Raw genomic sequence first — 15443 nt, forward strand, 5'->3', positions numbered from 1 at the left:
ACACTTTTCACATTTTCTCGTGTTACGTGGCTGCCAGTCCTCGGTTCATGCAAAATCTTAAGGTCCTCGGTCATGTCCAAGGCACCAAACCGACCAATAATTCAATAATCGATAACTAAAACTATAAATGTAGCTCTTCTTACTGGGCGATTGCATCAACTTAGATGCTTCTCCTGTGTTCTACTGTGCTGCTTGTATTGTCCCCACATACCGCAGCACGCGACAAGGGCTGGCAGACCATAAATGTAACCGTTTCAGAGAGAAATGCGACCAATGTGACGATCTCGCGTTATATCGATTCGATGTTGAATGACGAAACACGGAGATTTTCTAAGGTTTTTACTACATATTAACACTTTTCACATTTTCTCGTGTTACGTGGCTGCCAGTCCTCGGTTCATGCAAAATCTTAAGGTCCTCGGTCATGTCCAAGGCACCAAACCGACCAATAATTCAATAATCGATAACTAAAACTATAAATGTAGCTCTTCTTACTGGGCGATTGCATCAACTTCGATGCTTCTCCTGTGTTCTACTGTGAGCTTGTATTGTCCCCACATACCGCAGCACGCGACAAGGGCTGGCAGACCATAAATGTAACCGTTTCAGAGAGAAATGCGACCAATGTGACGATCTCGCGTTATATCGATTCGATGGTGAATGACGAAACACGGAGATCTTCTAAGGTTTTTACTACATATTAACACTTTTCACATTTTCTCGTGTTACGTGGCTGCCAGTCCTCGGTTCATGCAAAATCTTAAGGTCCTCGGTCATGTCCAAAGCACCAAACCGACCAATAATTCAATAATCGATAACTAAAACTATAAATGTAGCTCTTCTTACTGGGCGATTGCATCAACTTAGATGCTTCTCCTGTGTTCTACTGTGCTGCTTGTATTGTCCCCACATACCGCAGCACGCGACAAGGGCTGGCAGACCATAAATGTAACCGTTTCAGAGAGAAATGCGACCAATGTGACGATCTCGCGTTATATCGATTCGATGGTGAATGACGAAACACGGAGATTTTCTAAGGTTTTTACTACATATTAACACTTTTCACATTTTCTCATGTTACGTGGCTGCCAGTCCTCGGTTCATGTAAAATCTTTAGGTCCTCAGTCATGTCCAAGGCACCAAACCGACCAATAATTCGATAATCGATAACTAAAACTATAAATGTAGCTCTTCTTACTGGGAGATTGCATCAACTAAGATGCTTCTCCTGTGTTCTACTGTGCTGCTTGTATTGTCCCCACATACCGCAGCACGCGACAAGGGCTGGCAGACCATAAATGTAACCGTTTCAGAGAGAAATGCGACCAATGTGACGATCTCGCGTTATATCGATTCGATGGTGAATGACGAAACACGGAGATTTTCTAAGGTTTTTACTACATATTAACACTTTTCACATTTTCTCGTGTTACGTGGCTGCCAGTCCTCGGTACATGCAAAATCTTAAGGTCCTAGGTCATGTCCAAGGCACTAAACCGACCAATAATTCAATAATCGATAACTAAAACTATAAATGTAGCTCTTCTTACTGGGCGATTGCATCAACTTAGATGCTTCTCCTGTGTTCTACTGTGCTGCTTGTATTGTCCCCACATACCGCAGCACGCGACAAGGGCTGGCAGACCATAAATGTAACCGTTTCAGAGAGAAATGCGACCAATGTGACGATCTCGCGTTATATCGATTCGATGGTGAATGACGAAACACGGAGATTTTCTAAGGTTTTTACTACATATTAACACTTTTCACATTTTCTCGTGTTACGTGGCTGCCAGTCCTCGGTTCATGCAAAATCTTAAGGTCCTCGGTCATGTCCAAGGCACCAAACCGACCAATAATTCAATAATCGATAACTAAAACTATAAATGTAGCTCTTCTTACTGGGCGATTGCACCAACTTAGATGCTTCTCCTGTGTTCTACTGTGCTGCTTGTATTGTCCCCACTTACCGCAGCACGCGACAAGGGCTGGCAGACCATAAATGTAACCGTTTCAGAGAGAAATGCGACCAATGTGACGATCTCGCGTTATATCGATTCGATGGTGAATGACGAAACACGGAGATTTTCTAAGGTTTTTACTACATATTAACACTTTTCACATTTTCTCGTGTTACGTGGCTGCCAGTCCTCGGTTCATGCAAAATCTTAAGGTCCTCGGTCATGTCCAAGGCACCAAACCGACCAATAATTCAATAATCGATAACTAAAACTATAAATGTAGCTCTTCTTACTGGGCGATTGCATCAACTTCGATGCTTCTCCTGTGTTCTACTGTGAGCTTGTATTGTCCCCACATACCGCAGCACGCGACAAGGGCTGGCAGACCATAAATGTAACCGTTTCAGAGAGAAATGCGACCAATGTGACGATCTCGCGTTATATCGATTCGATGGTGAATGACGAAACACGGAGATTTTCTAAGGTTTTTACTACATATTAACACTTTTCACATTTTCTCGTGTTACGTGGCTGCCAGTCCTCGGTTCATGCAAAATCTTAAGGTCCTCGGTCATGTCCAAGGCACCAAACCGACCAATAATTCAATAATCGATAGCTAAAACTATAAATGTAGCTCTTCTTACTGGGCGATTGCATCAACTTAGATGCTTCTCCTGTGTTCTACTGTGCTGCTTGTCTTGTCCCCACATACCGCAGCACGCGACAAGGGCTGGCAGACCATAAATGTAACCGTTTCAGAGAGAAATGCGACCAATGTGACGATCTCGCGTTATATCGATTCGATGGTGAATGACGAAACACGGAGATTGTCTAAGGTTTTTACTACATATTAACACTTTTCACATTTTTTCGTGTTACGTGGGTACCAGACCTCGGTTCATGCAAAATCTTAAGGTCCTCGGTCATGTCCAAGGCACCAAACCGACCAATAATTCAATAATCGATAACTAATACTATAAATGTAGCTCTTCTTACTGGGCGATTGCATCAACTTAGATGCTTCTCCTGTGTTCTACTGTGCTGCTTGTATTGTCCCCACATACCGCAGCACGCGACAAGGGCTGGCAGACCATAAATGTAACCGTTTCAGAGAGAAATGCGACCAATGTGACGATCTCGCGTTATATCGATTCGATGGTGAATGACGAAACACGGAGATTTTCTAAGGTTTTTACTACATATTAACACTTTTCACATTTTCTCGTGTTACGTGGCTGCCAGTCCTCGGTTCATGCAAAATCTTAAGGTCCTCGGTCATGTCCAAGGCACCAAACCGACCAATAATTCAATAATCGATAACTAAAACTATAAATGTAGCTCTTCTTACTGGGCGATTGCATCAACTTAGATGCTTCTCCTGTGTTCTACTGTGCTGCTTGTCTTGTCCCCACATACCGCAGCACGCGACAAGGGCTGGCAGACCATAAATGTAACCGTTTCAGAGAGAAATGCGACCAATGTGACGATCTCGCGTTATATCGATTCGATGGTGAATGACGAAACACGGAGATTTTCTAAGGTTTTTACTACATATTAACACTTTTCACATTTTCTCGTGTTACGTGGCTGCCAGTCCTCGGTTCATGCAAAATCTTAAGGTCCTCGGTCATGTCCAAGGCACCAAACCGACCAATAATTCAATAATCGATAACTAAAACTATAAATGTAGCTCTTCTTACTGGGCGATTGCATCAACTTAGATGCTTCTCCTGTGTTCTACTGTGCTGCTTGTATTGTCCCCACATAACCCAGCACGCGACAAGGGCTGGCAGACCATAAATGTAACCGTTTCAGAGAGAAATGCGACCAATGTGACGATCTCGCGTTATATCGATTCGATGGTGAATGACGAAACACGGAGATTGTCTAAGGTTTTTACTACATATTAACACTTTTCACATTTTCTCGTGTTACGTGGGTACCAGACCTCGGTTCATGCAAAATCTTAAGGTCCTCGGTCATGTCCAAGGCACCAAACCGACCAATAATTCAATAATCGATAACTAATACTATAAATGTAGCTCTTCTTACTGGGCAATTGCATCAACTTAGATGCTTCTCCTGTGTTCTACTGTGCTGCTTGTATTGTCCCCACATACCGCAGCACGCGACAAGGGCTGGCAGACCATAAATGTAACCGTTTCAGAGAGAAATGCGACCAATGTGACGATCTCGCGTTATATCGATTCGATGGTGAATGACGAAACACGGAGATTTTCTAAGGTTTTTACTACATATCAACACTTTTCACATTTTCTCGTGTTACGTGGCTGCCAGTCCTCGGTACATGCAAAATCTTAAGGTCCTCGGTCATGTCCAAGGCACCAAACCGACCAATAATTCAATAATCGATAACTAAAACTATAAATGTAGCTCTTCTTACTGGGCGATTGCATCAACTTAGATGCTTCTCCTGTGTTCTACTGTGCTGCTTGTATTGTCCCCACATACCGCAGCACGCGACAAGGGCTGGCAGACCATAAATGTAACCGTTTCAGAGAGAAATGCGACCACTGTGACGATCTCGCGTTATATCGATTCGATGGTGAATGACGAAACACGGAGATTTTCTAAGGTTTTTACTACATATTAACACTTTTCACATTTTCTCGTGTTACGTGGCTGCCAGTCCTCGGTTCATGCAAAATCTTAAGGTCCTCGGTCATGTCCAAGGCACCAAACCGACCAATAATTCAATAATCGATAACTAAAACTATAAATGTAGCTCTTCTTACTGGGCGATTGCATCAACTTAGATGCTTCTCCTGTGTTCTACTGTGCTGCTTGTATTGTCCCCACATACCGCAGCACGCGACAAGGGCTGGCAGACCATAAATGTAACCGTTTCAGAGAGAAATGCGACCAATGTGACGATCTCGCGTTATATCGATTCGATGGTGAATGACGAAACACGGAGATTTTCTAAGGTTTTTACTACATATTAACACTTTTCACATTTTCTCGTGTTACGTGGCTGCCAGTCCTCGGTTCATGCAAAATCTTAAGGTCCTCGGTCATGTCCAAGGCACCAAACCGACCAATAATTCAATAATCGATAACTAAAACTATAAATGTAGCTCTTCTTACTGGGCGATTGCATCAACTTAGATGCTTCTCCTGTGTTCTACTGTGCTGCTTGTATTGTCCCCACATACCGCAGCACGCGACAAGGGCTGGCAGACCATAAATGTAACCTTTTCAGAGAGAAATGCGACCAATGTGACGATCTCGCGTTATATCGATTCGATGGTGAATGACGAAACACGGAGATTTTCTAAGGTTTTTACTACATATTAACACTTTTCACATTTTCTCGTGTTACGGTGCTGCCAGTCGTCGGTTCATGCAAAATCTTAAGGTCCTCGGTCATGTCCAAGGCACCAAACCGACCAATAATTCAATAATCGATAACTAAAACTATAAATGTAGCTCTTCTTACTGGGCGATTGCATCAACTTAGATGCTTCTCCTGTGTTCTACTGTGAGCTTGTATTGTCCCCACATACCGCAGCACGCGACAAGGGCTGGCAGACCATAAATGTAACCGTTTCAGAGAGAAATGCGACCAATGTGACGATCTCGCGTTATATCGATTCGATGGTGAATGACGAAACACGGAGATTTTCTAAGGTTTTTACTACATATTAACACTTTTCACATTTTCTCGTGTTACGGTGCTGCCAGTCCTCGGTTCATGCAAAATCTTAAGGTCCTCGGTCATGTCCAAGGCACCAAACCGACCAATAATTCAATAATCGATAACTAAAACTATAAATGTAGCTCTTCTTACTGGGCGATTGCATCAACTTAGATGCTTCTCCTGTGTTCTACTGTGAGCTTGTATTGTCCCCACATACCGCAGCACGCGACAAGGGCTGGCAGACCATAAATGTAACCGTTTCAGAGAGAAATGCGACCAATGTGACGATCTCGCGTTTTACCGATTCGATGGTGAATGACGAAACACGGAGATTTTCTAAGGTTTTTACTACATATTAACACTTTTCACATTTTCTCGTGTTACGTGGCTGCCAGTCCTCGGTTCATGCAAAATCTTAAGGTCCTCGGTCATGTCCAAGGCACCAAACCGACCAATAATTCGATAATCGATAACTAAAACTATAAATGTAGCTCTTCTTACTGGGCGATTGCATCAACTTAGATGCTTCTCCTGTGTTCTACTGTGCTGCTTGTATTGTCCCCACATACCGCAGCACGCGACAAGGGCTGGCAGACCATAAATGTAACCGTTTCAGAGAGAAATGCGACCAATGTGACGATCTCGCGTTATATCGATTCGATGGTGAATGACGAAACACGGAGATTTTCTAAGGTTTTTACTACATATTAACACTTTTCACATTTTCTCGTGTTACGTGGCTGCCAGTCCTCGGTTCATGCAAAATCTTAAGGTCCTCGGTCATGTCCAAGGCACCAAACCGACCAATAATTCAGTAATCGATAACTAAAACTATAAAAGTAGCTCTTCTTACTGTGCGATTGCATCAACTTAGATGCTTCTCCTGTGTTCTACTGTGCTGCTTGTATTGTCCCCACATACCGCAGCACGCGACAAGGGCTGGCAGACCATAAATGTAACCGTTTCAGAGAGAAATGCGACCAATGTGACGATCTCGCGTTATATCGATTCGATGGTGAATGACGAAACACGGAGATTTTCTAAGGTTTTTACTACATATTAACACTTTTCACAATTTCTCGTGTTACGTGGCTGCCAGTCCTCGGTTCATGCAAAATCTTAAGGTCCTCGGTCATGTCCAAAGCACCAAACCGACCAATAATTCAGTAATCGATAACTAAAACTATAAATGTAGCTCTTCTTACTGGGCGATTGCATCAACTTAGATGCTTCTCCTGTGTTCTACTGTGCTGCTTCTATTGTCCCCACATACCGCAGCAAGCGGCAAGGGCTGGCAGACCATAAATGTAACCGTTTCAGAGAGAAATGCGACCAATGTGACGATCTCGCGTTATATCGATTCGATGGTGAATGACGAAACACGGAGATTTTCTAAGGTTTTTACTACATATTAACACTTTTCACATTTTCTCGTGTTACGTGGCTGCCAGTCCTCGGTTCATGCAAAATCTTAAGGTCCTCGGTCATGTCCAAGGCACCAAACCGACCAATAATTCAATAATCGATAACTACAACTATAAATGTAGCTCTTCTTACTGGGCGATTGCATCAACTTAGATGCTTCTCCTGTGTTCTACTGTGCTACTTGTATTGTCTCCACATACCGCAGCACGCGACAAGGGCTGGCAGACCATAAATGTAACCGTTTCAGAGAGAAATGCGACCAATGTGACGATCTCGCGTTATATCGATTCGATGGTGACCGACGAAACACGGAGATTTTCTAAGGTTTTTACTACATATTAACACTTTTCCCATTTTCTCGTGTTACGTGGCTGCCAGTCCTCGGTTCATGCAAAATCTTAAGGTCCTCGGTCATGTTCAAGGCACCAAACCGACCAATAATTCAATAATCGATAACTAAAACTATAAATGTAGCTTTTCTTACTGGGCGATTGCATCAACTTAGATGCTTCTCCTGTGTTCTACTGTGCTGCTTGTATTGTCCCCACATAACCCAGCACGCGACAAGGGCTGGCAGACCATAAATGTAACCGTTTCAGAGAGAAATGCGACCAATGTGACGATCTCGCGTTATATCGATTCGATGGTGAATGACGAAACACGGAGATTTTCTAAGGTTTTTACTACATATTAACACTTTTCACATTTTCTCGTGTTACGTGGCTGCCAGTCCTCGGTTCATGTAAAATCTTTAGGTCCTCAGTCATGTCCAAGGCACCAAACCGACAAATAATTCGATAATTGATAACTAAAACTATAAATGTAGCTCTTCTTACTGGGCGATTGCACCAACTTAGATGCTTCTCCTGTGTTCTACTGTGCTGCTTGTATTGTCCCCACATACCGCAGCACGCGACAAGGGCTGGCAGACCATAAATGTAACCGTTTCAGAGAGAAATGCGACCAATGTGACGATCTCGCGTTATATCGATTCGATGGTGAATGACGAAACACGGAGATTTTCTAAGGTTTTTACTACATATTAACACTTTTCACATTTTCTCGTGTTACGTGGCTGCCAGTCCTCGGTTCATGCAAAATCTTAAGGTCCTCGGTCATGTCCAAGGCACCAAACCGACCAATAATTCAATAATCGATAACTAAAACTATAAATGTAGCTCTTCTTACTGGGCGATTGCATCAACTTAGATGCTTCTCCTGTGTTCTACTGTGAGCTTCTATTGTCCCCACATACCGCAGCACGCGACAAGGGCTGGCAGACCATAAATGTAACCGTTTCAGAGAGAAATGCGACCAATGTGACGATCTCGCGTTATATCGATTCGATGGTGAATGACGAAACACGGAGATTTTCTAAGGTTTTTACTACATATTAACACTTTTCACATTTTCTCGTGTTACGTGGCTGCCAGTCCTCGGTTCATGCAAAATCTTAAGGTCCTCGGTCATGTCCAAGGCACCAAACCGACCAATAATTCAATAATCGATAACTAAAACTATAAATGTAGCTCTTCTTACTGGGCGATTGCATCAACTTAGATGCTTCTCCTGTGTTCTACTATGCTGCTTGTATTGTCCCCACATACCGCAGCACGCGACAAGGGCTGGCAGACCATAAATGTAACCGTTTCAGAGAGAAATGCGACCAATGTGACGATCTCGCGTTATATCGATTCGATGGTGAATGACGAAACACGGAGATTTTCTAAGGTTTTTACTACATATTAACACTTTTCACATTTTCTCGTGTTACGTGGCTGCCAGTCCTCGGTTCATGCAAAATCTTAAGGTCCTCGGTCATGTCCAAGGCACCAAACCGACCAATAATTCAATAATCGATAACTAAAACTATAAATGTAGCTCTTCTTACTGGGCGATTGCATCAACTTAGATGCTTCTCCTGTGTTCTACTGTGCTGCTTGTCTTGTCCCCACATACCGCAGCACGCGACAAGGGCTGGCAGACCATAAATGTAACCGTTTCAGAGAGAAATGCGACCAATGTGACGATCTCGCGTTATATCGATTCGATGGTGAATGACGAAACACGGAGATTTTCTAAGGTTTTTACTACATATTAACACTTTTCACATTTTCTCGTGTTACGTGGCTGCCAGTCCTCGGTTCATGCAAAATCTTAAGGTTCTCGGTCATGTCCAAGGCACCAAACCGACCAATAATTCAATAATCGATAACTAAAACTATAAATGTAGCTCTTCTTACTGGGCGATTGCATCAACTTAGATGCTTCTCCTGTGTTCTACTGTGCTGCTTGTATTGTCCCCACATACCGCAGCACGCGACAAGGGCTGGCAGACCATAAATGTAACCGTTTCAGAGAGAAATGCGACCACTGTGACGATCTCGCGTTATATCGATTCGATGGTGAATAACGAAACACGGAGATTTTCTAAGGTTTTTACTACATATTAACACTTTTCACATTTTCTCGTGTTACGTGGGTGCCAGTCCTCGGTTCATGCAAAATCTTAAGGTCCTCGGTCATGTCCAAGGCACCAAACCGACCAATAATTCAATAATCGATAACTAAACTATAAATGTAGCTCTTCTTACTGGGCGATAGCATCAACTTAGATGCTTCTCCTGTGTTCTACTGTGCTGCTTGTATTGTCCCCACATACCGCAGCACGCGACAAGGGCTGGCAGACCATAAATGTAACCGTTTCAGAGAGAAATGCGACCAATGTGACGATCTCACGTTATATCGATTCGATGGTGAATGACGAAACACGGAGATTTTCTAAGGTTTTTACTACATATTAACACTTTTCACATTTTCTCGTGTTACGTGGCTGCCAGTCCTCGGTTCATGCAAAATCTTAAGGTCCTCGGTCATGTCCAAGGCACCAAACCGACCAATAATTCAATAATCGATAACTAAAACTATAAATGTAGCTCTTCTTACTGGGCGATTGCATCAACTTAGATGCTTCTCCTGTGTTCTACTGTGCTGCTTGTATTGTCCCCACATACCGCAGCACGCGACAAGGGCTGGCAGACCATAAATGTAACCGTTTCAAAGAGAAATGCGACCAATGTGACGATCTCGCGTTATATCGATTCGATGGTGAATGACGAAACACGGAGATTTTCTAAGGTTTTTACTACATATTAACACTTTTCACATTTTCTCGTGTTACGTGGGTGCCAGTCCTCGGTTCATGCAAAATCTTAAGGTCCTCGGTCATGTCCAAGGCACCAAACCGACCAATAATTCAATGATCGATAACTAAAACTATAAATGTAGCTCTTCTTACTGGGCGATAGCATCAACTTAGATGCTTCTCCTGTGTTCTACTGTGCTGCTTGTATTGTCCCCACATACCGCAGCACGCGACAAGGGCTGGCAGACCATAAATGTAACCGTTTCAGAGAGAAATGCGACCAATGTGACGATCTCGCGTTATATCGATTCGATGGTGAATGACGAAACACGGAGATTTTCTAAGGTTTTTACTACATATTAACACTTTTCACATTTTCTCGTGTTACGTGGCTGCCAGTCCTCGGTTCATGCAAAATCTTAAGGTCCTCGGTCATGTCCAAGGCACCAAACCGACCAATAATTCAATAATCGATAGCTAAAACTATAAATGTAGCTCTTCTTACTGGGCGATTGCATCAACTTAGATGCTTCTCCTGTGTTCTACTGTGCTGCTTGTATTGTCCCCACATACCGCAGCACGCGACAAGGGCTGGCAGACCATAAATGTAACCGTTTCAGAGAGAAATGCGACCAATGTGACGATCTCGCGTTATATCGATTCGATGGTGAATGACGAAACACGGAGATTTTCTAAGGTTTTTACTACATATTAACACTTTTCACATTTTCTCGTGTTACGTGGCTGCCAGTCCTCGGTTCATGCAAAATCTTAAGGTCCTCGGTCATGTCCAAGGCACCAAACCGACCAATAATTCAATAATCGATAACTAAAACTATAAATGTAGCTCTTCTTACTGGGCGATTGCATCAACTTAGATGCTTCTCCTGTGTTCTACTGTGAGCTTCTATTGTCCCCACATACCGCAGCACGCGACAAGGGCTGGCAGACCATAAATGTAACCGTTTCAGAGAGAAATGCGACCAATGTGACGATCTCGCGTTATATCGATTCGATGGTGAATGACGAAACACGGAGATTTTCTAAGGTTTTTACTACATATTAACACTTTTCACATTTTCTCGTGTTACGTGGCTGCCAGTCCTCGGTTCATGCAAAATCTTAAGGTCCTCGGTCATGTCCAAGGCACCAAACCGACCAATAATTCAATAATCGATAACTAAAACTATAAATGTAGCTCTTCTTACTGGGCGATTGCATCAACTTAGATGCTTCTCCTGTGTTCTACTGTGCTGCTTGTCTTGTCCCCACATACCGCAGCACGCGACAAGGGCTGGCAGACCATAAATGTAACCGTTTCAGAGAGAAATGCGACCAATGTGACGATCTCGCGTTATATCGATTCGATGGTGAATGACGAAACACGGAGATTTTCTAAGGTTTTTACTACATATTAACACTTTTCACATTTTCTCGTGTTACGTGGCTGCCAGTCCTCGGTTCATGCAAAATCTTAAGGTCCTCGGTCATGTCCAAGGCACCAAACCGACCAATAATTCAATAATCGATAACTAAAACTATAAATGTAGCTCTTCTTACTGGGCGATTGCATCAACTTAGATGCTTCTCCTGTGTTCTACTGTGCTGCTTGTATTGTCCCCACATACCGCAGCACGCGACAAGGGCTGGCAGACCATAAATGTAACCGTTTCAGAGAGAAATGCGACCACTGTGACGATCTCGCGTTATATCGATTCGATGGTGAATAACGAAACACGGAGATTTTCTAAGGTTTTTACTACATATTAACACTTTTCACATTTTCTCGTGTTACGTGGGTGCCAGTCCTCGGTTCATGCAAAATCTTAAGGTCCTCGGTCATGTCCAAGGCACCAAACCGACCAATAATTCAATAATCGATAACTAAAACTATAAATGTAGCTCTTCTTACTGGGCGATTGCATCAACTTAGATGCTTCTCCTGTGTTCTACTGTGCTGCTTGTATTGTCCCCACATACCGCAGCACGCGACAAGGGCTGGGAGACCATAAATGTAACCGTTTCAGAGAGAAATGCGACCAATGTGACGATCTCGCGTTATATCGATTCGATGGTGAATGACGAAACACGGAGATTTTCTAAGGTTTTTACTACATATTAACACTTTTCACATTTTCTCGTGTTACGTGGCTGCCAGTCCTCGGTTCATGCAAAATCTTAAGGTCCTCGGTCATGTCCAAGGCACCAAACCGACCAATAATTCAATGATCGATAACTAAAACTATAAATGTAGCTCTTTTTACTGGGCGATAGCATCAACTTAGATGCTTCTCCTGTGTTCTACTGTGCTGCTTGTATTGTCCCCACATACCGCAGCACGCGACAAGGGCTGGCAGACCATAAATGTAACCGTTTCAGAGAGAAATGCGACCAATGTGACGATCTCGCGTTATATCGATTCGATGGTGAATGACGAAACACGGAGATTTTCTAAGGTTTTTACTACATATTAACACTTTTCACATTTTCTCGTGTTACGTGGCTGCCAGTCCTCGGTTCATGCAAAATCTTAAGGTCCTCCGTCATGTCCAAGGCACCAAACCGACCAATAATTCACTAATCGATATCTAAAACTATAAATGTAGCTCTTCTTACTGGGCGATTGCATCAACTTAGATGCTTCTCCTGTGTTCTACTGTGCTGCTTGTATTGTCCCCACATACCGCAGCACGCGACAAGGGCTGGCAGACCATAAATGTAACCGTTTCAGAGAAAATGCGACCAATGTGTCGATCTCGCGTTATATCGATTCGATGGTGAATGACGAAACACGGAGATTTTCTAAGGTTTTTACTACATATTAACACTTTTCACATTTTCTCGTGTTACGTGGCTGCCAGTCCTCGGTTCATGCAAAATCTTAAGGTCCTCGGTCATGTCCAAGGCACCAAACCGACCAATAATTCAATAATCGATAACTAAAACTATAAATGTAGCTCTTCTTACTGGGCGATTGCATCAACTTAGATGCTTCTCCTGTGTTCTACTGTGCTGCTTGTATTGTCCCCACATAACCCAGCACGCGACAAGGGCTGGCAGACCATAAATGTAACCGTTTCAGAGAGAAATGCGACGAATGTGACGATCTCGCGTTATATCGATTCGATGGTGAATGACGAAACACGGAGATTTTCTAAGGTTTTTACTACATATTAACACTTTTCACATTTTCTCGTGTTACGTGGCTGCCAGTCCTTGGTTCATGCAAAATCTTAAGGTCCTCGGTAATATCCAAGGCACCAAACCGACCAATAATTCAATAATCGATAACTAAAACTATAAATGTAGCTCTTCTTACTGGGCGATTGCGTCAACTTAGATGCTTCTCCTGTGTTCTACTGTGCTGCTTGTATTGTCCCCACATAACCCAGCACGCGACAAGGGCTGGCAGACCATAAATGTAACCGTTTCAGAGAGAAATGCGACCAATGTGACGATCTCGCGTTATATCGATTCGATGGTGAATGACGAAACACGGAGATTTTCTAAGGTTTTTACTACATATTAACACTTTTCACATTTTCTCGTGTTACGTGGCTGCCAGTCCTCGGTTCATGCAAAATCTTAAGATCCTCGGTCATGTCCAAGGCACCAAACCGACCAATAATTCAATAATCGATAACTAAAACTATAAATGTAGCTCTTCTTACTGGGCGATTGCATCAACTTAGATGCTTCTCCTGTGTTCTACTGTGCTGCTTGTATTGTCCCCACATACCGCAGCACGCGACAAGGGCTGGCAGACCATAAATGTAACCGTTTCAGAGAGAAATGCGACCAATGTGACGATCTCGCGTTATATCGATTCGATGGTGAATGACGAAACACGGAGATTTTCTAAGGTTTTTACTACATATTAACACTTTTCACATTTTCTCGTGTTACGTGGCTGCCAGTCCTCGGTTCATGCAAAATCTTAAGGTCCTCGGTCATGTCCAAGGCACCAAACCGACCAATAATTCAATAATCGATAACTAAAACTATAAATGTAGCTCTTCTTACTGGGCGATTGCATCAACTTAGATGCTTCTCCTGTGTTCTACTGTGCTGCTTGTATTGTCCCCACATACCGCAGCACGCGGCAAGGGCTGGCAGACCATAAATGTAACCGTTTCAGAGAGAAATGCGACCAATGTGACGATCTCGCGTTATATCGATTCGATGGTGAATGACGAAACACGGAGATTTTCTAAGGTTTTTACTACATATTAACACTTTTCACATTTTCTCGTGTTACGTGGCTGCCAGTCCTCGGTTCATGCAAAATCTTAAGGTCCTCGGTCATGTCCAAGGCACCAAACCGACCAATAATTCAATGATCGATAACTAAAACTATAAATGTAGCTCTTTTTACTGGGCGATAGCATCAACTTAGATGCTTCTCCTGTGTTCTACTGTGCTGCTTGTATTGTCCCCACATACCGCAGCACGCGACAAGGGCTGGCAGACCATAAATGTAACCGTTTCAGAGAGAAATGCGACCAATGTGACGATCTCGCGTTATATCGATTCGATGGTGAATGACGAAACACGGAGATTTTCTAAGGTTTTTACTACATATTAACACTTTTCACATTTTCTCGTGTTACGTGGCTGCCAGTCCTCGGTTCATGCAAAATCTTAAGGTCCTCGGTCATGTCCAAGGCACCAAACCGACCAATAATTCAATAATCGATAGCTAAAACTATAAATGTAGCTCTTCTTACTGGGCGATTGCATCAACTTAGATGCTTCTCCTGTGTTCTACTGTGCTGCTTGTATTGTCCCCACATACCGCAGCACGCGACAAGGGCTGGCAGACCATAAATGTAACCGTTTCAGAGAGAAATGCGACCAATGTGACGATCTCGCGTTATATCGATTCGATGGTGAATGACGAAACACGGAGATTTTCTAAGGTTTTTACTACATATTAACACTTTTCACATTTTCTCGTGTTACGTGGCTGCCAGTCCTCGGTTCATGCAAAATCTTAAGGTCCTCGGTCATGTCCAAGGCACCAAACCGACCAATAATTCAATAATCGATAACTAAAACTATAAATGTAGCTCTTCTTACTGGGCGATTGCATCAACTTAGATGCTTCTCCTGTGTTCTACTGTGAGCTTGTATTGTCCCCACATACCGCAGCACGCGACAAGGGCTGGCAGACCATAAATGTAACCGTTTCAGAGAGAAATGCGACCAATGTGACGATCTCGCGTTATATCGATTCGATGGTGAATGACGA

The sequence above is a fragment of the Schistocerca nitens genome, chromosome 12 (assembly GCF_023898315.1).
Source record: "Schistocerca nitens isolate TAMUIC-IGC-003100 chromosome 12, iqSchNite1.1, whole genome shotgun sequence".
NCBI lineage: Eukaryota > Metazoa > Arthropoda > Insecta > Orthoptera > Acrididae > Schistocerca > Schistocerca nitens.